The 24,174-nt window shown below is 41.7% G+C and overlaps 1 protein-coding gene across 3 annotated transcripts in view; it reads right to left on the bottom strand.

Annotated features, from left to right (window-relative positions):
- Positions 1–13,842, bottom strand: part of LOC141134831 (low-density lipoprotein receptor class A domain-containing protein 1-like) — a 70,334-nt gene extending 56,492 nt beyond the window's left edge. The window contains exon 1 of one of the 3 annotated variants that reach the window (XM_073624268.1): positions 13,716–13,842. The gene's annotated coding sequence lies outside the window, so the exon portion shown is untranslated. The remainder of the gene's footprint in view (positions 1–13,715) is intronic. The other 2 variants (XM_073624276.1, XM_073624282.1) reach the window with 2 other exon arrangements.
- Positions 13,843–24,174: the final 10,332 nt, after the last annotated feature.

Below are 24,174 nucleotides of genomic sequence, written 5' to 3'. Positions count from 1 at the left end.
TAAGTCCTTTAGATGCAAACCCAGTGAGCACAATGAACCTTAAAGATGATTTCCAGCTTGTAAAAATCCCAGGGATCGCACAATGTCGGCATCCCAAGCTGATTCGTCCATCAGCTTCGGGTGCAGGCGCTGGCATTGAAAATAAGCCTTCGGGCTTCACAGCCAATTTCATACTGCTCATGCATAAGTCACGCTACGCTTTCTGAATAGTCCCGTTTTCTTCTGGAACACACACAGGTCCCAGAAGGCAGCGGGGGGGGAGAAGGTGGGGGACATGACGCAGATCGCCATGCGGCGATCTTACCAGGAAGTGGGAGCGAGTACCTGTCAAAACCAGGTACCCGCTCCCCCCAAAATGTGGCAGATGTGGCAGTGGAGGGGGGAGGGTGTGAACAAGCGGAGCTTCCCCTTTTTTAGTGGAACTCTGCTTTAAGCTGGATACACTTTATACAATTTTCTTGTACAATTTTCCTTTAGATTTACCAAAACCATATAATATGAGGTCAAACCTAAACACTTTCAAATTGTATGCAATCAGGCAGACCCTTGCACTACATAGTTGAAGGTATAGCTAAAGGAAATTGAACAAGAAAATTGTATAATGTATGGCCAGCTTTAGGCTTGGTACCTCTTTCTCAATTTCAATCTTCGTTCATGAGTGCAATCATGTGGGTTGATTTACTAAAGATAGGCTGTTTGCTTTGCAAGGAAAGTTGTACTTTGCAAGAGAATTTGCCCCAGAGCTTAGTGAATGAGGTGAAGCTTTTTTTTTTTATTTTCCTTGCTATAATAATAATTGGGTAATCTTTGAAAAGGAAAACATTACCGCATTTACTAAGCTCTGGAGTGGAGCAAAATGTCATTGCAAAGTGGCAAAGTGAAATGCCTATTTGCCTTTAGTAAATCAACCACATGGAGAGAAAAAGAAATAGAAATATTATATATATATATATATATATATATATGTATATATATATGTATATATATATGTATATATATATATATATATATATATATATATATACATACAGGGCTTTTCTTTCAAACAATAGGTGCTGGAACTCAACCACAACCCCCCAAAATCCCTCCCCCCACACACACCCTCCAAATCACAGCAAATAGTGGGGTTGGTCAGTCAAATTTCACGAACAGTAGTAGGGTCTTAAAGGGGCATTAAATACCAGGATTGCATTACACACAGAGTGCAGAGCTGTCACTTGTAAACACAGAAACCAGACTTCTGTGTTCACAAGTGATTGTGCAGAGCAGCCCCCCCCCCCCCAAGGGTCTGAGCCAGAGGTGGTGGAACCGAGTTCCACCAAGTTCCCCCTGAAAAAAAGCCATATATATATATATATATATATATATATATATATATATATATATATATGTATACTGTATATATATTTTCATATAACAGGCTTTTGGAATCAGGTGTTACCACACCTTCAACCTTCACTGATCATAGAGCAAAAGTTAACTTGACACTGACGATTACAACACCTTTCAGGCCAGTGCCCAAGTTCTTAGCAGGGTCCGATGTCAGTGCTGCAGGTTAGTCTTTGACAAAATATAAAGCAGCTTTGGACTTGGGTTAAAAGCTTAGAGAGATGCTGTAACCATTATTTCTAAGTGCTTGAGAATAATTACTGATTGTGTAATGACATTTCACTTATGACTTCTAAATACTTATAATACAGTCAGTGCTGGTGTACACATACATTAGTGTTTTTCCTCTGACCCAATTTTGGCAAGCATTTATTACAGATTTGCAATAAGGAGCCCAAACTGTATCTTATAGCAGCGTACACTTGCGGTTATTGTTCCCTGCCTATAGCTTGCATCACGTTGCTTTGTTTTTATTCTTCCACGCAAACCTTTCTGAAACCGACTTCAAAATCATCTTATGCCCCCTACACACGGTGGGACATTGATCAGATATTCCGACAACAAAATCCTAGGATTTTTTCCGACGGATGTTGGCTCAAACTTGTCTTGCATACACACGGTCACACAAAGTTGTCGGAAAATCCGATAGTTCTAAACGCGGTGACGTAAAACACCTACGTCGGGACTATAAATGGGGCAGTGGCCAATAGCTTTCATCTCTTTATTTATTCTGAGCATGCGTGGCACTTTGTCCGTCGGATTTGTGTACACACGATCGGAATTTCCGACAATGGATTTTGTTATCGGAAAATTTTATATCCTGCTCTCAAACTTTGTGTGTCGGAAAATCCGATGGAAAATGTGTGATGGAGCCTACACACGGTCGGAATTTCCGACAACAAGGTCCTATCACACATTTTCCGTCGGAAAATCCGACCGTGTGTACGGGGCATTAGACTGAAAATAAACGTAAGCCATTTTTCTGCATCTGACTTGTTTCTTTGCTTCTGAATCAGAAGCCTGTGTACATTAGGTCTTACATGGGTTTTCTACTTATATTTATTGTTTAAGCACATCCAAAGAATGGAGGACCCACACCATGCTTATCCACCAACTAATACCTTTATTGTCTAAGGTGTCTGTTCACTATGTGTTAGGGATGAGTCTGGCAGGGAGTGACGGAACATCTTGGGAAATAAAGTAATTGATTAGTGAATAAGTGTAGGGCCTTCATTCTTTGGACTTATTTGGTTTTGAGGCAGATGGACAGGCTCTGGAACACCCACTAAGTCTGGTACCCGAAAGGAGGAGGTAGCTTTGAGCCTTGCATTTATATGATAATACATTTATACTTTATTGTATACAGGTAAAGTACAGCCAATACAAAAATGGTAGACCCATTCCTCCTCCATTGAGTCTCCCATCCAATCAACCTGTACGGGAGTTGCATTCAGCATTAAAGTGGATGTAAACCCAATGTTATCCTTTCTAAACTACTGTCATAGGGGTTATCTATAAGGATATACATGCCTCCTGCATGTATCCTTACCTGTCAAATGTCTCACCTCTGTCTGTTATTAGACCCGAAAAACTGCAGATTCTGTGGGTGGGTCTGTTGTCTGGAGCTCAGTGGGTGGAGTCGTGATGTCATTAGACTCCCTGCCCACCTCTACACTCCCCTTGTCAATATGCATTTTCTCCTGTGTATTTCTAACACTGAACTTCTGCTGAACTTCTGCTATGATCTCTAACATCCAGTGAAAAGACAGGAAAGTAACCACATGACTTCAGCATGACAAATCATGGTGAGGTCTGTAACAGCCAATCCTTGCAGAGCTGCTGAAGAAAGGAGTGGGAGAGGGAATTTAAAAATACTGCATGTCTCTTAGGCTAATGCACGAGATATGTAAATCACCTGTCACTCACAGCAAGGGGGAGGATTTGACAAAGTTTTTCTCTGTTTGTCAAGATTTATCTCACTGAACAATAAAAGAGGATTGCTCAGAGATGGATTAACTCTTTGTGGCAAGACTGGGCTCAAATGATAGAAAGCTTTAAAAGCTGGGTGTCCCAGGGTCAGTCAAAGTTTTCTCTACCAAGGTTGCTACATGGGCTAACTTCCATACTAGTCAAAAAATTTGCCAAACAAGTGCTCCATTGCTGCGTAAACTATTTTGTACACAACACAAGGAAATTCCCTCCTTGTGAAAGTAACCTGCTGCATACAAATTAGAAGAGATCTTGGATCCAAAATGCAGCACACCCCCATTTTTTTTGTATAAATGTCTTTTATGAGCTGTTTTTAGATGAATTGATATTCACCATTACCAAGTCCTCCATCTTCTTGCTTCAGCAGTAGGTGTCCTTCCATGATACAGAGAACAATGCAACACGATGACATGATAAAGCAGACCATAGGTTATTTGATTTTCTTCCCTACAACCATGGGTGACATAGAGAATCCCTTCTATGGAGCTATTGTGTTCTCCCAGTGGGGGAAGGGGGGCGCAGGGAGTCGTTCCTAATGATTATTGTTAGCAGTTATGGTCACATGCTAGAAATCAGACATACTGGTTGTTCCCAAGTCTATCGATGGATCAACTTGGGTACAATCAGCCTACCCATAGATGGATTGAATCTCCGCTGGTTCCTGCTGAACCGGCTGAGATCCAAACCATTTTTGGCTTAACATAGCCGCTGTTCTCTGTGTCATTCTCCTGTGAGTCCAAGACAGTTTAATGACATGTCTCTAGGAGGGTGTCCTTGATAACCTTGGCTTATAGGAAGTGGGTTGAATGACGCAGGGTTTCACTCAACTGGGAAGAGGAGCAGCAGCCGAAACAGGAGCAGAATGGGAAGCTCAGTACTGCTTCGAGAATTTTGGGGGAGGGAATTACTTTGTAAATTTAAAATGTGTCAGTAAGGTCGGACTGAAAACTGCTAACTTTCTACCTGCTTCAAATATTTAGTTATATAGTTAGTCTGGATGAATAAAGACACAACTCCATTCAGTCCAACCAATAAAAAAAAAAAAAAATATATATATATATATATATATATATATATATATATATATATATATATATATATATATAATCCTATACCCATAGTTGATCCAGAGGAAGGCAAAGAAAATTCCTTCCTGGTCCCCCAAGAGGCAATCAGATATTACCTGGATCAACTTTAGCTATAAATATTAATATCCAGTTATATTATGTAAATTTAGGAAAAAATCCAGGACTTTTTTAAAGCAATCTACTGAGCTGGACAGAACCAGTGAAACTATTCCAGATTTTTACAGCTCTTACTGTGAAGAAACCTTTCCATATTTGGAGATTACATCTCCTTACTTCTAGATGCAAAGAGTGTCCCCTTGAATGAAAAGACACTTATATGAGGAAAGACAAAATGGCTGCACACCCCGACTGAAAATGTCAAATAAGAGGATTGTCCCCCATGAGGGGTTTTCTAGGCAGCGAAAAACAATTGAGAATTACTGTGTGAAATAGCGTAATTGGAATTTTTTATAATAACAAAGTATCAAAAAATGCTTTAGACGTAATGAGTCAAAACATGAGCTGTAGTACAAAAGATAAAAACAACGTCACTGACATGACAGTATACAATAATAATACACAGTGCTCAAACATCTAGACCATCCAGTTGCAATATTTGATATCTAGCACACATATAGTGTACATGTGTAAATAATATATATAAACACATACGAAAATCTTTCAACCATCCTCTTTAGCTGTCCACTCAGATATAATACTTCTACTACAGGCACTACTTATCCTTCTCCGCTGCCTCTCTGAGCCTTTGGGATTACCTGTAGTGTGACTCCTCATAAGGCACGCATGAGCAGTTGGCTCCCTTGTTGACTGTGCCGACCGTTTGGAGACGCTGGGATCAAGCAAGGGTTTTTTTTTTCCATACAGAGGCTATTCAACATGGCTTAATACAATGTGATTGGTAAATATATATGATATTACCCATTATTGTTTTTCCTTTTTACCTCTGAATTATGAATTCCAATACATGTTAACATCCTTACAGCTTACAAAAATCCTCTGAAGAAGACCCGTTGGGGTCGAAACGCTTCAGTATTCATGTACCATTTTCCTCCATGGTGTTTGAGCACTGTGTATTATTATTGTATACTGTCATGTCAGTGATGTTGTTTTTATCTTTTTGTACTACAGCTCATGTTTTGACTATTTACGTCTAAAGCATTTTTTGATACTTTGTTATAATAAAAAATTCCAATTACGCTATTTCCCATAGTATTTCTCAATTGTTTTTCGCTGCCTAGAAAACCCCCTCATGGGGGACAATCCTCTTATTTGACAAGAGTGTCCCCTTGTCCTCTGTGATGATCTTAAAGTGAATAACTCAACACCAAGTTCATCATATGGACCACTTATGTATTTATACATGTTGATCACATCCCCCTTAATCTTCTCTTCTCAAGAGAGAATAAATTCAGTTCCTCTAATCTTTCCTCATAGCTGAACTCCTCCATGCCTCTTATCAGTTTGGTTGCCCTTCTCTGCAATTTCTCCACTTATCTTATCTCCAGATATCCTTTTTGTACAGGGACAAAATGATATCTCACTCTCTACTGTCCATGCTTGCTTTGGAAACCACAGCTTGGCATTGCATGTTATTATTAAGCTTATGATCTACAGAACACCCATATCCTTCTCCACCATGGATCCCCCCAGTTGTACTCTGTATGTATGATGCATGCATATTTTTAGCCCCCAAGTGCATAACTTTACATTTATCAATATATACATGAATTAGTGAAATGTGCCTATTGCTGTTATTGCAGAGTATATTTATGATGCCCTGATTTTATATTCAGTGCTTAATAAAGCAAATTAAACAACACTAAACTGCCCTGTGAATTGTAGTGTATGCCGGTACTTAAAATAAAAAGAGAGAAAGGAATCTTTCAGGGCACAACAAACACATCTTCAAATACTTTATTGTAACCTAGAAACCCATAATTAAAGAGTATCACCCTCTGGGTGATCTGTGTACATTGCAAGGATTTTACCAAACTTTGTTGCAGATTCATACCTTTTGTTATTCTGAAGAAATAGCTGTCTGTTTGTGTCCATGAGCAAAATGAATGTGAGTGAATTTTTCATTATTGAGCAGCTGTTGCACTAGGGTTCTAATGAGGAAAGTGACAGGGTCTGTATTCCCCTTAGGGAGCATCTCACTAAAGCTAAAATGTTTAGTTCAGAGGATGTGAGTATACCCAAAATCTGATTTGTATCTTAGTGCTTCTGGGAAAATCAGTAAACTAATCACACAAGCAGGAAAGGACATTTCTGGGGGGGGGGGGGGGGGGTGTCCTGTACATGTTCTGTGTACAGAACACCTCCAGATTGCCATATTGCATTGCATTTTACAGAAAATTACATTGCTGTAGATTGAGAAGGAAAGGTATTTTTAATAACTTATATTATAATATGGCTTGTGTTGCAATTCTATATGCTATATAATTTTTTTCTTATTTGCAATATTTGTTTCCTATGAAAATGGAGTTACCGTTTAAGTAAATTTTCAGCCAACCTAATCTTAGCAATCTAGGAGTCATGCGAGATAAACCACAAGACAAAATGTAATATCCAGACTAGGCAATACAACTTAAAAAAAAAAAATTATCGTCATAATTTAAATTACATAAAAAATATCCTATAATATTAGAAAAATGTATACATTGTTACATGTATGAGCTTTTTACAGATCTATGACATTCACAGTAAAATGATATTATTGATATTATGACAAAAGCCACATGGAAAAACAACAGCAGCTACATTGTCTAGGCCAAATAAAAACATTGTTCATAATGTTCTTGCTGTTATTTAATGCATTGCACATGTCATATAGAACTGAATAACATTTCAAATTTCTAGAGCTTCCTACAGACCAGCCATTCTCTGCCTTTTCAACACAGAGGAACCATTGAAATAACGTTCTGGTCTCAAGGAACCCCTACTAAATATTACTATATCTAGAACTCATGATACATTAGTGTGATAGTCAGTGTACAGAATGCTTCTTACACTTGTGATTGTTGAGAATAATTACCTCTTACAGATAACAAAAAAATCAATGGTGTCAGTGGGAACTTATCTGAGAGTCTAAGGCTGGCCATACAGGGTTCACCAGGAACTGGCCAAGATTTGAATCATTAGTGGTCAGGCTGAATGCACCAAGTTGACTGATCGATCAACTTGGGTACAGCCAGTCTGCCGGATTTGCAAGCGACTGTTATAGCCGCTAGCTACAATCACTGTCTTCTCCCGGTAGGGGCAGCTTCCCCTGACTGCTCCCCACAAGGGAGGGACCTGTATGCTGTCATGCTTATGTATCAGGAAAGGAAAATTACCATCAAGTATACAATTTTCCTGACACAAGCATGACAGCATTCACGTATGGTATGTAGCACGCACAAAGAACAAGGGAGGGTAATGCTGAAGTATTTTAATCAACATATTATTAGATTCATTTAGAATTGAAGTCAAACTCCCCTGTTTTCAATGTTGCTTGACTAACTTTGTAATGGGCTAGAAATGGTTTGTAGTACATGAACCTGTTTGGTGTCCTGTAGAATTTTTCTAGACCTCTGAATTTTGCCCATGAGCGTGCATTCCATAAAGTGGGATCTGCGCTAGATTGATGGATTCATCTTCATCATATAAAAGCTCTTAATTCACTCCCTGGTCATCTCTCACCTCGATTACTGCAACTCCCTCCTCATTGACTTACCTCTGCATTCTCTATCCTCCCCTTCAGTCCATCATGAATGCTGCTGCCAGACTCATCCACCTTACCAACCGCTCTGTCTCTGCTACTCCTCTCTCTCAATCCTTCCACTGGCTTCCACTCACTCAATAATTAAATTCAAAATACTAACTACCTGCAAAGCCATCCACAACTCTGCCCCCAGCTACATCATTGACCTAGTCTCAAAATACCAACCTAATAGTTCTCTTCGTACTTCTCAAGACCTCCTGCTCTCCAGCTCTCTCATCGCCTCCTTCCATGCTGGTCTCCAGGACTTTTCCAGAGCCTCTCCAAGCCTATGGAACTCCTTACCCCAATCTGTCCGTCTATCTCCTACTCTATTAGCTTTTAGACGATCCCTGAAAACTCTCCTCTTCAGAGAAGCCTATCCTACCCACACCTAACAACTGTATTTTCATTTTGTCCATCTGATCATCCCCACCAGCTATTACCCTTTGTTCCACTTGACCCTCCCTTCTAGATTGTAAGCTCTAACAAGCAGGGCCCTCTGATCCCTCCTGTATTGAATTGTATTGTAATTGTACTGCCTTTCCCGAATGTTGTAAAGCACTGCGCAAACTGTTGGCGCTATATAAATCCTGTATAATAATAATAATAATAATAATAATAATCATCATACAAGCCCTTCAGACTACCTTGACCTACAACAATGCAATTATCCTAGTGGACAGTGAAAGTCTTCTTCTGACACTGCCAGGTCTAAAGAGCTCATTGTCATTCTGCAGAAGAGCCACTTTCATGTATTCCTTCAACATCAACTCCACTTCTAATGCTTGAGGTGACTCACACATTTTAGTTTGGACATGCTGGAAGGATGATGTCCTGACACAGGTGCAAATATTTGCAGACCTTTGGATGGTGCTGGAGAAGAGACTAGAGCTATTCTGTTTGATAATGGAAGCGTTAGGGTAGTTTACAGCTTGACCCGAAATACTGGAAGTATTGGCTAGGGCATTAGTATTAATACACTATTAGTGGCAATCCACACAACCATCCACAGAACATTGAAGGGTCAAAGCCCCACTCACAACTGCGTTTCACAACCAGTCTCAGTGCCATGGTCAACCACATGATCAGCAGCAAACTGACCCTGCCCTGAGCAAGATCTGAAGCACATCATACAGAAGCAATTACAGATTGATAATGCAGAGCGCTAAAATTTACTCAGGCATTAGAAATAACATGTAATTGTATAGCAGTTAGTAAACGCATAGCAGACATTAGCACTATTGAGTTACTATATCACAGGCAAAGCAATAAAGGGTTAATAGACATCAGACAATTAGCACTGGCAGGTTAACCTACACTAGGCAAATGTACTGCAATGGTTAATACAACAAACCAAGCATTTATAACATTAATACACACTATATCAAGCCTGCAGAGCCAGGCATTGCTGAGTTAATAGGAAAGGCTCAACCCTGCAACAGCAAATACCTGCTATCAGCCCAAGCTTTAGCAGTACTGCAGACACAAACCACAACCTGTGAGGCATTAGCAAAACAGACAGAACCATGGTCAACAAGCCAACAGAGATTCACATGTGTGATGCCTGCTTTCAGCAGTGCAAGATAACAGCATATGCCTGTAGGCAACTCTTAACAGCATAACAGCAGCTGAATACTATTGTCTTATGCACCAATTGGTGCGTCTTACCTAGGGTTGCCACCTCATCCCTTTAAACCCGAACACATATGAATTATACAAGTTCTGAGGCTAATTTAATGCAAATAAGGCACCAAGTGAGTTTAATTACCACCCTAATTAGCCACAGAACCCGTGTAATTAATATGTGTTCAGTTTGAAAGGGATGAGGTGGCAACCCTAGTCTTACCACCTGAATGCCTCATGGAGTCACCGCCAGCAGGAAGTCCAATGAATGTTCATCCATGGAGTCATAATGAAGGAGACACTTGTATAATCCCTAGAGACCAGCATCTTGCAACCCAATACCTGGATTATGGGAGAGGCCTCCCCCTTATAGGCGGTTTACATCCGAATGAAGGGAGCTTTGTCACAGGAGAGGCTGAACCTGTGTGGCTAGGCAAGATGAATCCAACAAGGTGAGGGCAAAAATTATTTGCTTTAAATGGCTGCATAACCGGCTGAGCATTGCAGGAAAAAAAGGAGAATGCTGCCTTGAGGGAAGTGACTCATTTATATAGTATAACTGGTCCTGTGAATGGGCAGGGGGCAGAGCCTGTACCCATACGTGTATGCTGCCATGCTTGTGTCAGGAAAATACTTTAGTGAGAGTAGCTGATAGATCAGTAGCAATCTGTAATTCTATATACTGTTATATCTCTGTTCATTTCAGAGTACTTCACTTATAGATTAGCAATTATATAAATTGAAATACTGGCAAAATAAGCACAATACACAGAACATGGAAATGCAATTATTTTAGCAAATATAAATTGCTAAATACCTTTTCTCATTAGCAGTATATAGCAGTCTTGTGACTTCTATCAGTGTCCAGCCCACCACTGGTTAAAGCTTGTAGGAGGAGTTTTATGACTGTCCTATGAGACTGCAGGCCCTTGATCTGGACAGTGCTGATTGGCCCTGTGCTGATCACATGCACTCTCCCAAGAAAAAAAAAGCTCTCTAGCAATACACACCAAACTGAGCATGTGCAGCCTGACTCTATAAACTCAGGAAATTATTAGGGGACAGTGGAAAGAGGGGAGGATCAGAGAAGCCAGGCTCAAACAGCCTGTTTACACAATGCGTAGGATTAACCCCTTAGGTTCCACAGTGAGTACTGTACTTGATTCATTTTTTAGTTACACTAATAGTTAATTTTTCGGGCTGGCTTTTGGAGGTCTCTGCGCTTCAAATAAAACCAAAGGCAAAACTTTTTCTATTTGTCCTGTTTACCATTAGCATTGGGTTGTCCCCAGAAAAGTAATTGAAGGGAAATCTTCCAATGGGGACACTAGTTCTGATGACTTGGGGGGCCCCAAGAGATTCCCTTGATTTGCAGGGATTTCCTCTTACTTACTGTTTTGGATATGGAATAGGAAGTGAAAGGAAATCTCCGCAATGGGACACAGATGGCAGAAAAAAATCCGTCAGGGGATATAACCCTCCCTTACTCTATCCAAAAAAAAGTTTTGCCTATAGTTCCACTTTCAGTACTGCTTGCGCCTAGAAGAAGGGGGTCAGACCCACTGAAAGCTTGTTGTTGAAAAACAACTGTTGGTACAAAAAATGATGTACAGTACTGAACTGTTTTGTTACATATGAACTAATACAGCTACAATCACTGTACTTGTGAATGTACAGGAAAATGTGAAAAGACCCACCCTGAACTGAGTTACAGGTATTCACAATGTGTGAGTGGCTGCCTAAGATTGAATTACCACCTTACAATTTATTTTTATCATGTCTGACTTAAAGTGGATGTAAACCTGATTCATGAAATTTAAACTGGGCACATATATCTGCCGTGTTTTGCTATCCCTCTTCAAAGCACTATGTCCTGTAGCTGTCTCCTGCTCCGTTCTTTTATCAGCCTGATAACTCCTGACAAGTTCTCTGTCACATATGATAAAAGCAGACAGAGTTTTGTTTTGGAGAGGATACTAGAAAGTCTCTACCTATGAGGAGAGGGGGGGGGGTGCCTTTCCTCCAATCAGCTGTCTTGGTTGTGTGCCCAGGCTTCACTGCAGTGCTAACCAGGAAGAGAAAATCTAACACGATCTGAACATTCTAAACAGTATATAAAGATGAAGACAGCAGCTATACATGTAAAACTTATGTAGGAGGGTTTGTTTCATCTCTGTGTATCATCATTGATGATACACCCTGTTCACTTCACTGGGTATATGTGAGGGTTTACATCCACTTTAAACCGATCAACCTATTGATAGGTAGACATCAGAAAGCAATACAACCCACAATGCCCACACATATGTGAATCAGGTAAAAGGTGGACTTTTGAGCATTTTATTTAGTTCACGTCCCTTTTTAGATAATATAGGAAAGAGATTATCAATTGAATCACAATTGATCAAGATCTAACAGCTCCATATTTTTTTTATTAGGGTAATTTTTGATCAACACAAAAACAAGTATGCAATAATGTAAGAATATTTGAATGAAAAAAATTCCCATAACAAGCACTAAAATACACAATACAAAATAAGATATAGCACTTCACAGACTCAACAATTGTATCAGAATCAACGCTTAAGAAAATCATACTACATATGGACTGACTCAAACAGCGACTAATTTATTTGTCTGGAAACTGTCAGAAGACCAAATTGTAAAGCATAGGAAATGTGCTCCTATAAATAGATGGATATGAATCTCTTTTTTTCACAATAAAAATGTATTGAAAGTTTATAAAAATGACAAAGTGACAAAAAAAAACCATACATCAAATACAGGATGAGTTCTTATGTCAGTTTACAGAAGTATAAGAAGCAAATGAAGATGAAAACATTTAAAATAATGAGGGTAGGCACAATGTGTAGAGTAGTTAAAGGATATTGTATATCGTATTGAAAAGTGTAGTAGAGGAGGTAATAGTTTTTGTGAAGAATTAAATAATAATAAAAGGTAAATTATAATTTAAAACAAATGAACAATAAAGATATGGCCTGATAATGGAGATTAAAAGGTTTAATGTTATAAGGATGTTAGCTTGTTTCCTTGCTATAGGTAAATGAGTGAGATTTATACATTAGCTTTAGTAAAGTAATGAATCTCAAATAAGGAAGCACAGATAATGCACGTGCATGTCTGAAGAAAAGGCAAAAACAAATTTGTAAATTCTGTGTATTCCCATGGATGGGTTTTCGATTAATGGTCTCTATAAGTCTTGCTATGGCTAACTTAAAAAAATGCAAAGGGAGAAATTAAGGGCATCGAAGATCATGAACTCTGACTGACTGTGAGTAGCTACAATACAGATTAAAAAAAGCAAGAACATCAAATAAGTAAATAAAATAAAAACAATTTGAAAAAAGAAAAAGTGAAAGCTTGTAATGAAAAACGCAATTTTTTCCAGTTGTACAGGGTTCCAAAATAGAGTGAAATAAAATAATAAAGCCATATAGTAAAAGCCAGTTTTTCTCCCAGTTATTTGTTAAGATTACAGTTAAAGACCAGAAAGGTAAATAAAAATGGCAGACTGATGAATATCTGGTGGTCTTTACAAGGTATTTATTAAATATTATTATATTGACAGCAATAATATAATTGAATACATTAATAATAAATTAATAACAATAACATACATTTAAAAAAAGGTACCAGCAACAATTGATATAAGACTTACACATGGCAGACAATTTCCATATTATATTGAAATGAATACAAGTGGCAATGCACATAATTATTATTTAATACAAGTGTGTTGGAAGTGAATACTGTATAAGATTACAATTAATAAAAAGAAGGCTCACAAATTAGCTGTAACACAAGCGTATCACCCAGTTTACAGTCACTTTAGTAAAGTACATAACAATATTTACTGTACTTACAGACAAAGCACTTCTGGCTCTATTCTGTGCAGCATATGCTGGGAGCTGGCATGTCAGTGATATTAATGTGAACTGAACCTGAATACTGTTTTATCCGCATTCTATTCTACAATGGTGACAAGCTCCACCTTTTTTCCTTATTCACTCCCTGTACCCGATCTAAAGAAAAAAAACACATTCATAATTCTGTTTAATTGGCTGCCCCAGCAACCAGGCCATGTATTCAGTTCCAGGAAACTCTGTCTTTTAGAGTTAGGCTATTTTCAGATTGTAATTTAGCATGACAAATGTGCATTAACACAACAAATATATATCCTCCCCAACTTAAAAAAAAAAAACAACTGCACCTAGAATCCTTATAGTTGGCAGGAAACTTGGATTTTATGACTAAGTTTGAAGAAGAAATTTAAAAAAAACAAACAATAGAGGGACAATTTATGAATGTAGAGCAGCACCCCATAGAAAGGGCATTGGAAGGCTGTATGACATATTAAAAACCTATATCAACAGTTTTTAGTAAATAATGTTTCACCTGCTGGATGACACACAGGGGCATGGGGTCACTGCCATGAAAGCCACTGATGCAGGTTTCGTCAATGAAATGGGATAATGTGTTCACATATTTTACTGTTTCAAATCATGTCAAAGGACTATGTAAACAGTTAGGCTGGGTTCAAACTATTGCGAATTGGATGCAGTAATACCACATCCAATTCGCAATAGCAGAAGATTGTGACCGGCTCTCTATGGAGGCGGTTCATATATCTCTGATGCGGCTCCGGTGTGAATTTGCACAGGAGCCCTGTGCGTCTTTTGGTTTGTTTCAGGTCCGAATTCAGCCCAAAATTCGGGCTGAAATCGGACCTGAAACGGTGAACCAGGACGTACAGGACCCCTGCTGGGAGCCGCATCGGCATTCAGTGTGAACCGAGTCTAAGATTTTGAACAGAACTGTTCAAAGGAAAAACTGCGCTAGCATATCCAAAAACAGAAAAAAGCTGCAACTCAAAAGTGAAATACACACCAAGACAAATAAGAAAAATAAAAAAAGCTGCGCTAGTGATGAATAGATAAACAAAATACATGATGATCTACTAAGTAAATGATAATCAATCAAAAAAAAAAAAAAGATAGTCAATCAAATAAACACATAGATTAATAACTGAAACATAACCTACAAAAAAGCAACACATAATAAATATAGTCCAGTAAAGTAATGCACAAATGTGGCTTATTGAATAAACACAAGCGACCAATTCAACACATGAATAAATGACAAAAAACGTGAAATTTAAAGACTGAAAAAAAAAAATAAAATTAAGTGAAAAAGTTAAATATTAAATGAATATAAAGTCTCTTCCATGGAACTTCCCAACGGGGAAAGGGGGATTTGAGGACACCCTGTGAGAAATCTTCAACAAACGAAGGACATTTGTGAATCCACCACCACATACATTATTATTATTATTATTATTATAATACAGGATTTATATAGCGCCAACAGTTTACGCAGCGCTTTACAACATTAGGGAGGACAGTACAAGTACAATACAATTCAATACAGGAGGAATCAGAGGGCCCTGCTCGTTAGAGCTTACAATCTAGGAGTGAAGGCTTACCAGCTATACAAGCTAGGAGAGCTTGTGGCTAATACCCAGCCAGGGACTTTGAATCCTCCTGACACCTCCAGTGGCTGATCAAGCCAAGCGTTCCTGCAGGTTTAGTGGATACCAGCACTCAAAGAAGCAGCCACAAGATTGACATCAATGGGTAAAATGGGACCTCTAATCATGGGTGTCCGTGTTTGGCTGCAGCTTCTCTTCTCATCACAGAAAGCCATGCATTAAGTGTATATTTTCTGTGAGCCGTAGTTTTAAAAGTAACCCAGTTAAAAAATAACTCTTGGCAACCCAGACTTAGTATATGATAATAAAATAATAATAAAATACAGAAGCAGAAGATGGTTTTCGGACTAATCACATCACTGCTGAGTTTGTGTAGTTGCCCACTTGTTGTCCTTGTGACACTTGAAAAATCTCCTTTCCTGTTGTGAGTGCTGCCTGTCTGCTGGTCATCACTTTCCACAACTTCCTGGATTCCCAACACTGGTGTTCCTTTTTTTTTTATTTATAGAAGTCTTTTTTTATTGAAGTTTTGTAAAAGGTTAATACAGACTCCAAGTGGCTCAACCCATGCATTGGAGGTCACTGGTTAAACATTTATAATGTATAACTGGTAGCTAATAAACAACTATTGCAGTTGGCTCAGGTACTATAGAGTGGAAGATGGATCTGATTTCGTGCCATGTCAAGCTGACCAAGATTGCACTGCACTGCACATGCACAAGATCAGCAGGTGCATGCTGGGTAGCCAGCATGCACGGAATCAAGGAAGAAGGACACTGCGGCTTCAGATGCCTGCACCGGAGATGGCCACGCTGTGCAGGAACTTCACAAAGTAAGAAAACGATGCTGCACAAATAGAAAACTGGGCAAAGTTTACAGCATACCTTTGTTACATTGCACGGGACATGAGTATTCTGGGGGTATTTTTATCACAAAAGGCATATTTTGACCAGAACTCCGCTTTAAGAGTTGATTAACTCCCCTCATCAATTCATCCCTCACAGTCCCTACTTTTTGTTTTACCAGCCCCTCCCTCTTAGATTGTAAGCTCGCAGGAGCAGGGCTCCTCTAACTCATTTGTTTTAAATTGTACTATTGGTGTAGTGTCTCCCTACATTGTAAAGTGCTGCGTAAACTGTTGGCGCTATATAAATCCTGTATAATAATAATAATATAATAATTAAAATACAAAAGGGGATATATTTACCTGCTCTGTGCAACAATATGGCACAGAGCTGGTTCCTTACCTCTTCTTTGGCAGTCCCCCACCAGCGCTATCTGCTCATTCTTCCAGCAGGTGCGGACCCAATCTGGGCTGTGTGCATTCATAGACGCGCACATTGCAGCTCAGCCATGCCCATGCCCCATCCTCACAGGATTTGACTGACAGCTGCTGCCTGTGTTTTATGGGAGAAGAGGAAGTCAGTGGAGCAATACTGTAAATGGTGACAGTGCTGGATTGATAGAAGAGGCAAGTAAGCGTTTAGGGGCAGAAGGGGGGGAGAGCTAGTGGAATTTTGTTTACCTAAATAAGGGCTGAAATTTTACAGGTTAATTGGAAAGTATTTTACCTTCTCCAATATTAAGAAACATAACATTATGGGAAATTTGATTAGCCACCTCTATTCACTTCTCACAAAACTCCCTTTTCTGTCTGCCAGTTGTCAGCTTGGTAAACTGCTAAATCCATGTATTCTTTACATAGACATTTGGTTCTTAATGAGATCCTCAGTTGTATCGTTGCCAAATGCAGATGATAAGTTCTTAGGTGTGTACTGAGGAGCGCCTGGTGCAAAAATCCCCCATTTTTTTTTTTTTAAACATTTAATGGTTAAAGGAGAAGTACAGCCAAAGCTCGTTTGTGGATCACAGGAGTGCAGTTCATTCTGCAGTCCTTCGACCCGTTTTCAGCAGAGAGTGGGCTAAAGCCCGCTGTTGGCTGACGTCACAGAGCTGGTGAAGGCTGGGGCAAGATTTCGACAATAAAGTCGGAACCCGCCCACAGCCCTGGACCGACACCTAACTGGCCGCTCCCACCCCCTCCAAAGCCCTGCACTCCAGTGAGTACGGGGGAGGCAGAACAGAGAGCCAGTGACTGATAGCTCTCTGCTCATGGAGCCCTGAGAACTGAGCAATCGGCAGTGTTTGATAACTCGGTTCTCACCCTAATGCCGTGTACACACGGTCGGACTTTTCAGCTACAAAAGTCTGACAGCCCGTCCGACAGACTTTCGACTGACTTTTGGCGGACTTTCAACAGACTTTCTAACGACCGGACTTGCCTACACACGATCACACCAAAGTCAGACGGATTCGTACGTGATGACGTACACCGGACTAAAATAAGGAAGTTGATAGCCAGTAGCCAATAGCTGCCCTAGCGTGGGTTTTTGTCCGTCGGACTAGCATACAGACGAGCGGATTTCTGGGTCAGGCAGAGTTACGATGTAAAGATTTAAAGCATGTTCCAAATCTAAAATTCGTCAGATTTGTGACTGGAAAAGTCCACTGAAAGTCCAGTGAAGCCCACACACGATCGGATTGTCCGCTGGATTTGGTCCATCGGTGTCCATCGGACAAGTCCGGTCGAAAAGTCCGACTGTGTGTACGCGGCATTAGAGACCGATGCTGCATCCACCTAGGCATGTGTATTATTTAAAAAAAAAAAAAAGTATGATTTTAATAAAAAATGTCATACTTCTCTTTTAAGAACACAAAATATGTCCAACGGGTTTCGTGGGAAAAAGACTCCTCCTTCTTCAGGGCTAATGTACAAAAAATCAATAAAAAGTAAAACATTGTGTAATTATCTCACGTAAACAACAGAGCGATATAAATCCATGAAATCTACACAGCATCATGGTATCTCATATTGTAATTATTAAGTAAAAAATAAACTGTAAAAAGTAACAAAATCAATAAACAGTTAATAAAATCAATAAAAAGTTAATAAAATCAATCAAAAAATGAATCAATAAAGCAGAACATGGATTAAAGGAAAAATTAACAACGTCAATTTCTTCTGGATCAAAGGGACAAACAATATTATTTTCTCCAATGAGTCCATACCTAACAAAAATTCTCCATTAGAAAAACAAGTAAAATCAAGTGCATTTGGAACAAAAAAAATCACTTGCTTGATCAAGGTTAATGAGTAAAATCCCTGTTGAACTGATGCTACAGTAACACAGCAAAATGGAAGATAAAGAAAAAACAAGCTTAATGCATTTTCCTAAAATATTTTTTTTTTAAATCATACGCGATAAAGAAAAAAAGAAGATAAAGCAATTCCAAACATCAAACTGGGGAACTATTTTTTTTTTAAATTTTGTATAAATCAATATTTGAGTAAAAACACAGGAACTAGTCTGTTACATTTCTATACTATTAAGGATGATTACGCCATTGAATTTCGTACTCTGGCAGCAGAGGTTGCTTGGAACAATGAGGCCCTCGTGGCTACTTTTTCTTATGGTCTCTCGGATACCATCAAGGATGAGATAGCAGCTCGAGATATATCCACTGAGCTGGAGAGGTTGATCATGTTTGCCATCCTCATTGACTCCAGACTCTGAGAAAGACTCCCTTTTAGAGCCCTTGCACACTGGGGCGGTTTGCAGGCGCTATTGCGCTAATAATAGCGCCTGCAAACCGCCCCGAAAGTGCCGCTGCTGTGTATCCAGTGTGCAAGCCCCGAGGGCTTGCACACTGGAGCGATGCGCTGGCAGGACGGTAAAAAAAAAAGTCCTGCCAGCAGCATCTTCGGAGCGGTGAAGGAGCGGTGTGTATACCGCTCCCTTACCGCTCCTGCCTATTGAAATCAATGGGACGGCGCGGCTATACCGCCGGCAAAGCGCCTCTGCAGAGGCGCTTTGTGGTGGTATTTAACCCTTTCTCGCCCGCTAGCGGGGGGTAAAACCGCCCCGCTAGCGGCCGCATACCGACGGTAAAACGCAGCTAATAATAGCGGCGTTTTACCGCCGACGCCGCCCCCCGCCCCAGTGTGCAAGGGCTCTTAAGGAGCGCTTGCGGAAGCCTCCTGTACATTTGTCTCCGAACTTTGCAGTCCCACCCTTGCCTTCCTCCTAGGTTGGGGACAGTGTCTGGCTGTCATCTCACAAACTCGGACTTCATGTTCCCTCTCTGAAGTTCGCACCTCGGTTTATTGGACCTTTCTGTATTCTTCGCAGGATTAACCCAGTGGCTTATGCATTAGACCTTTCTTTCTAATATGTGTATTTCAAATGTATTTCATGTCTCCTCATTAGGGATGAGCCGAACACCCCCCGGTTCGGTTCGCACCAGAACCCGCGAACGGACCGAAAGTTCGCACGAACGTTAGAACCCCATTGACGTCTATGGGACTCGAACGTTCGAAATCAAAAGTGCTCATTTTAAAGGCTAATTTGCATGGTATTGTCCTAAAAAGGGTTTGGGGACCCGGGTCCTACCCCAGGGGACATGTATCAATGCAAAAAAAACTTTTAAAAACGGCCGTTTTTTCGGGAGCAGTGATTTTAATGATGCTTAAAGTAAAAAAAAAAAAGTGAAATATTCCTTTAAATATCGTACCTGGGGGGTGTCTATAGTATGCCTGTAAAGTGACGCGTGTTTCCCATGTTTAGAACAGTCCCTGCACCAAATGTCATTTTTAAAGGAAAAAATCTCATTTAAAACTGCTTGCGGGTTTAATGTCATGTCGGGTCATGGCAATATGGATGAAAATCAGTGAGACAAACGGCATGGGTACCCCCCAGTCCATTACCTGGCCCTTTGGGTCTTGTATGGATATTAAGGGGAACCCCGCACCCAAATTAAAATAAGGAAAGGTGTGGGGCCACCAGGCCCTATATACTCTGAACAGCAGTATACAGGTTTGTTGTTAAGTAGAATCTGTTTGTAATTTTGAACATTTTTAACGTGTTTAGCTCCAGCCAAAAAATCTTTTCTAAGCTTTTTGGAAAACATAGGGAAGGGTTATCACCCCTGTGACATTTGTTTTGCTGTCTTTCCTCCTCTTCAGAAGATTTCACCTCACTTTTTTGTCCCAATGAAAAATGTTTTTTGAAAATTTGGGTTTTTTTGTGGAACAAGGATTGGAAAGCATCAGTGGAAAGGAGAAATTGTTTTCCCATATTAACTCTTACAGGAAAGAATTTCCCTTCCTAGGGGTAGATTTCATCTCACTTCCTGTTGTCTCCTTCCGTTTGCAAGTAGGAGTCGTTTGTAAGTTAGATGTTTGAAAGTAGGGTCCTGCCCTATATACTCAGCAGAAATTTGGGCCTTAGGTGTTGCTGTGGCCACAACACTGTAAGCCCTCACAGGGCCCTGCTGTGAAATATTAGATCAAGAATTGTAATTACATGCCCCTGTTGAACAGGAGCTGAAAAATTAGGCCTTAGGCACTGGTGCTGGTGCCACAACACTGCAACCCCTCACAGACACTCTAGTTGGAACGCAGGAACGAGCCCTGCTGCAAAGTATTGCTTCAAAAATTGTAATTACACGCCCCTGTTAGACAGGGGCAGAAAAATTGGGCCTTAGGCACTGGTGCTGGTGCCACAACACTGCAACCCCTCACAGACACTCTAGTTGGAACGCAGGAACGAGCCCTGCTGCAAAGTATTGCATCAAAAATTGTAATTACACGCCCCTGTTAGACAGGGGCAGAAAAATTGGGCCTTAGGCACTGGTGCTGGTGCCACAACACTGCAACCCCTCACAGACACTCTAGTTGGAACGCAGGAACGAGCCCTGCTGCAAAGTATTGCATCAAAAATTGTAATTACATGCCCCTGTTAGACAGGGGCAGAAAAATTGGGCCTTAGGCACTGGTGCTGGTGCCACAACACTGCAACCCCTCACAGACACTCTAGTTGGAACGCAGGAACGAGCCCTGCTGCAAAGTATTGCATCAAAAATTGTAATTACACGCCCCTGTTAGACAGGGGCAGAAAAATTGGGCCTTAGGCACTGGTGCTGGTGCCACAACACTGCAACCCCTCACAGACACTCTAGTTGGAACGCAGGAACGAGCCCTGCTGCAAAGTATTGCATCAAAAATTGTAATTACACGCCCCTGTTAGACAGGGGCAGAAAAATTGGGCCTTAGGCACTGGTGCTGGTGCCACAACACTGCAACCCCTCACAGACACTCTAGTTGGAATGCAGGAACGAGCCCTGCTGCAAAGTATTACATCAAAAATTGTAATTACACGCCCCTGTTAAACAGGGGCTGAAAAATTGTGCCTTAGGCACTGGTGGTGGCGCCCAGAACCAAAAATGTTCTTACAAGCTATCAGCGTGATGATTGAGGAGGAAGAGGATAATTACTCAGGGATAGTCACTCAGCATCAGCATAGGCAGTCTTTGAAGGGATCTGAGATTTCAAAAAAAATTATTCGGTTACATCAGCATCAGGTGCTTGGTAGCTGGTGGTGATCCAAGACTCATTCATTTTTATGAAGGTCAGCCGATCGACCGAGTCGGTGGACAGACGCACCCTGTGATCGGTTACCACGCCTCCAGCAGCACTGAATGTGCGTTCCGAAAGAACGCTGGATGCAGGACAGGCCAGTAGCTCAATTGCATACTGTGCAAGCTCTGGCCAGTGATCCATCCTCAAGACCCAGTAACCCAGAGGATTTTCGGTGGGAAAGGTGTCCAAGTCTGATCTTGCCCCTAGGTATTCCTGCACCATGTAAAACAGACGCTGGCGATGGTTGCTGGAACCGATCATACCTTGGGGCTGCGGACCAAAAAATTGTCTGAACGCATCGGTCAGACGGCCACCTTCTCCACCGCTCCTTCTTTGACTGACCGAAGCCTCAGCAACACGTTGTCCAGAAACAGGAGTTTGTAACCTCCCAGTCTCTGGGAATGCATTGCACAGACCTTTCTGCAAGGCCTCCCGAAGATGTTTCATCCTCTGCTCCCTCTGCGATGGCAAGATAAGGTCCGCAACCTTACCCTTGTAACGTGGATCAAGGAGGGTTGCCAGCCAGTATTGGTCCTTCTCCTTGATACCACGAATACGAGGATCCTTACGCAGGCTTTGCAGGATCAGGGAGGCCATGCAGCGTAGGTTTGCTGAGGCATTCGGTCCGGAGTCCTCTGGGTCACTAAGAACGACATGGTCCGCAGCCACCTCCTCCCAGCCACGTACAAGTCCATGTGTTTCTTGGGACTGATCCCTTAAAGACTGCTGCTGATGCTGAGTGCCAGGCTCCACCTCCATACTGACACAATCTTCCTCCTCCTCCTCTTCCTCCTCGTCCTCTTCCTGTGTGATCGGCGGGCACGCAGGAACACTGTCTGGATAAAGGGGGCCTTGAGAGCTAAGGAAGTCCTCCTCTTCCTGCCTCTGTTCTGCCTCCAGTGCCCTGTCCATTATTCCACGCAGCGTGTGCTCCAACAGGTGGACAAGGGGGACAGTGTCACTGATGCATGCACTGTCACTGCTCACCATCCTCGTGGCCTCCTCGAATGGTGACAGGACAGTGCATGCATCCCTGATTATGGCCCACTGGCGTGGGGAAAAAAAACCAAGCTCCCCTGACCCTGTCCTGGTGCCATAGTCGCACAGGTACTCATTGATGGCCCTCTGCTGCGTGTGCAGCTGCTGCAGCATGGCCAACGTTGAGTTCCACCTGGTGGGCATGTCACAGATTAGGCGGTTCTTGGGCAGGTTAAACTCCTTTTGGAGGTCCGTCAGCCGAGCACTGGCATTATATGACCGGCGGAAATGCACACAGACTTTCCTGGCCTGCCTCAGGACATCCTGTAAGCCCGGGTACCTGCCCAAGAACCGCTGCACCACCAAGTTAAGGACGTGAGCCAAACAGGGCACATGGGTCATTTGTCCCTGTCGGAGGGCAGAGAGGAGGTTGGTGCCATTGTCGCAAACCACCATTCCTGCCTTAAGTTGGCGTGGCGTCAACCACCTCTGAACCTGCCCCTGCAGAGCTGACAAAACCTCTGCCCCAGTGTGGCTCCTGTCCCCCAAGCACACCAGCTCAAGCACCGCATGGCATCTTTTGGCCTGCGTACTTGCGTAGCCCCTTGAACGCCTACGGAGCACCGCTGGTTCCGAGGAAGAGGCCATGGAGGAAGAAGAAGAGGAGGGGGTGGAGGAGAGAGGTGTGTCACAATCAGCATTTTGGAGGCGTGGTGGCGGAACAACCTCCAACACTACTGCACCTTGTCCTGCATCCTTCCCAGCTGCCAGCAGAGTCACCCAATGCGCCGTGAAACTTAGGTAACGTCCCTGTCCATGCCTGCTGGACCATGAGTCAGCGGTAATATGCACCTTACCGCTGACCGCCCTGTCCAGCGAGGCATGGACATTGCCTTCCACATGCCAGTAGAGAGCCGGAATCGCCTTCCGTGAGAAAAAGTGGCGTTTGGGTACCTGCCACTGAGGAACCGCACATTCCACAAACTCACGGAAGGGGGCAGAGTCTACCAACTGAAAAGGCAGCAGTTGAAGTGCTAGCAATTTTGCCAAGCTAGCATTCAACCGCTGGGCATGTGGATGGCTGGGAGCAAACTTCTTTCGGCGGTGCAGCAGCTGGGGCAGGGAAATTTGCCTGGTACAATCTGACGTCGGTGTACCAAAAGCAGATTGCCCACAAGTACTTGGCTGTGACACACCTAATTCTACACCTTCATTCCTCTCACTGCAGGTCTCAGAGAGGACTGAAGGTCTAGTGGGGTTGGAAATCTCAGCTGATGAGGAGCAAAGAGAGATCCTCTTTGTTCTTTGGTGTGGGTCTTTTAGATACGCTTGCCAACGAACTGCATGGCAGGTCAACATATGTCTGGTCAAGCATGTG

The sequence above is a fragment of the Aquarana catesbeiana genome, linkage group LG01, assembly GCF_042186555.1.
Source record: "Aquarana catesbeiana isolate 2022-GZ linkage group LG01, ASM4218655v1, whole genome shotgun sequence".
Lineage (NCBI taxonomy): Eukaryota > Metazoa > Chordata > Amphibia > Anura > Ranidae > Aquarana > Aquarana catesbeiana.
This window is presented reverse-complemented; position numbering and strand designations above follow the sequence as displayed.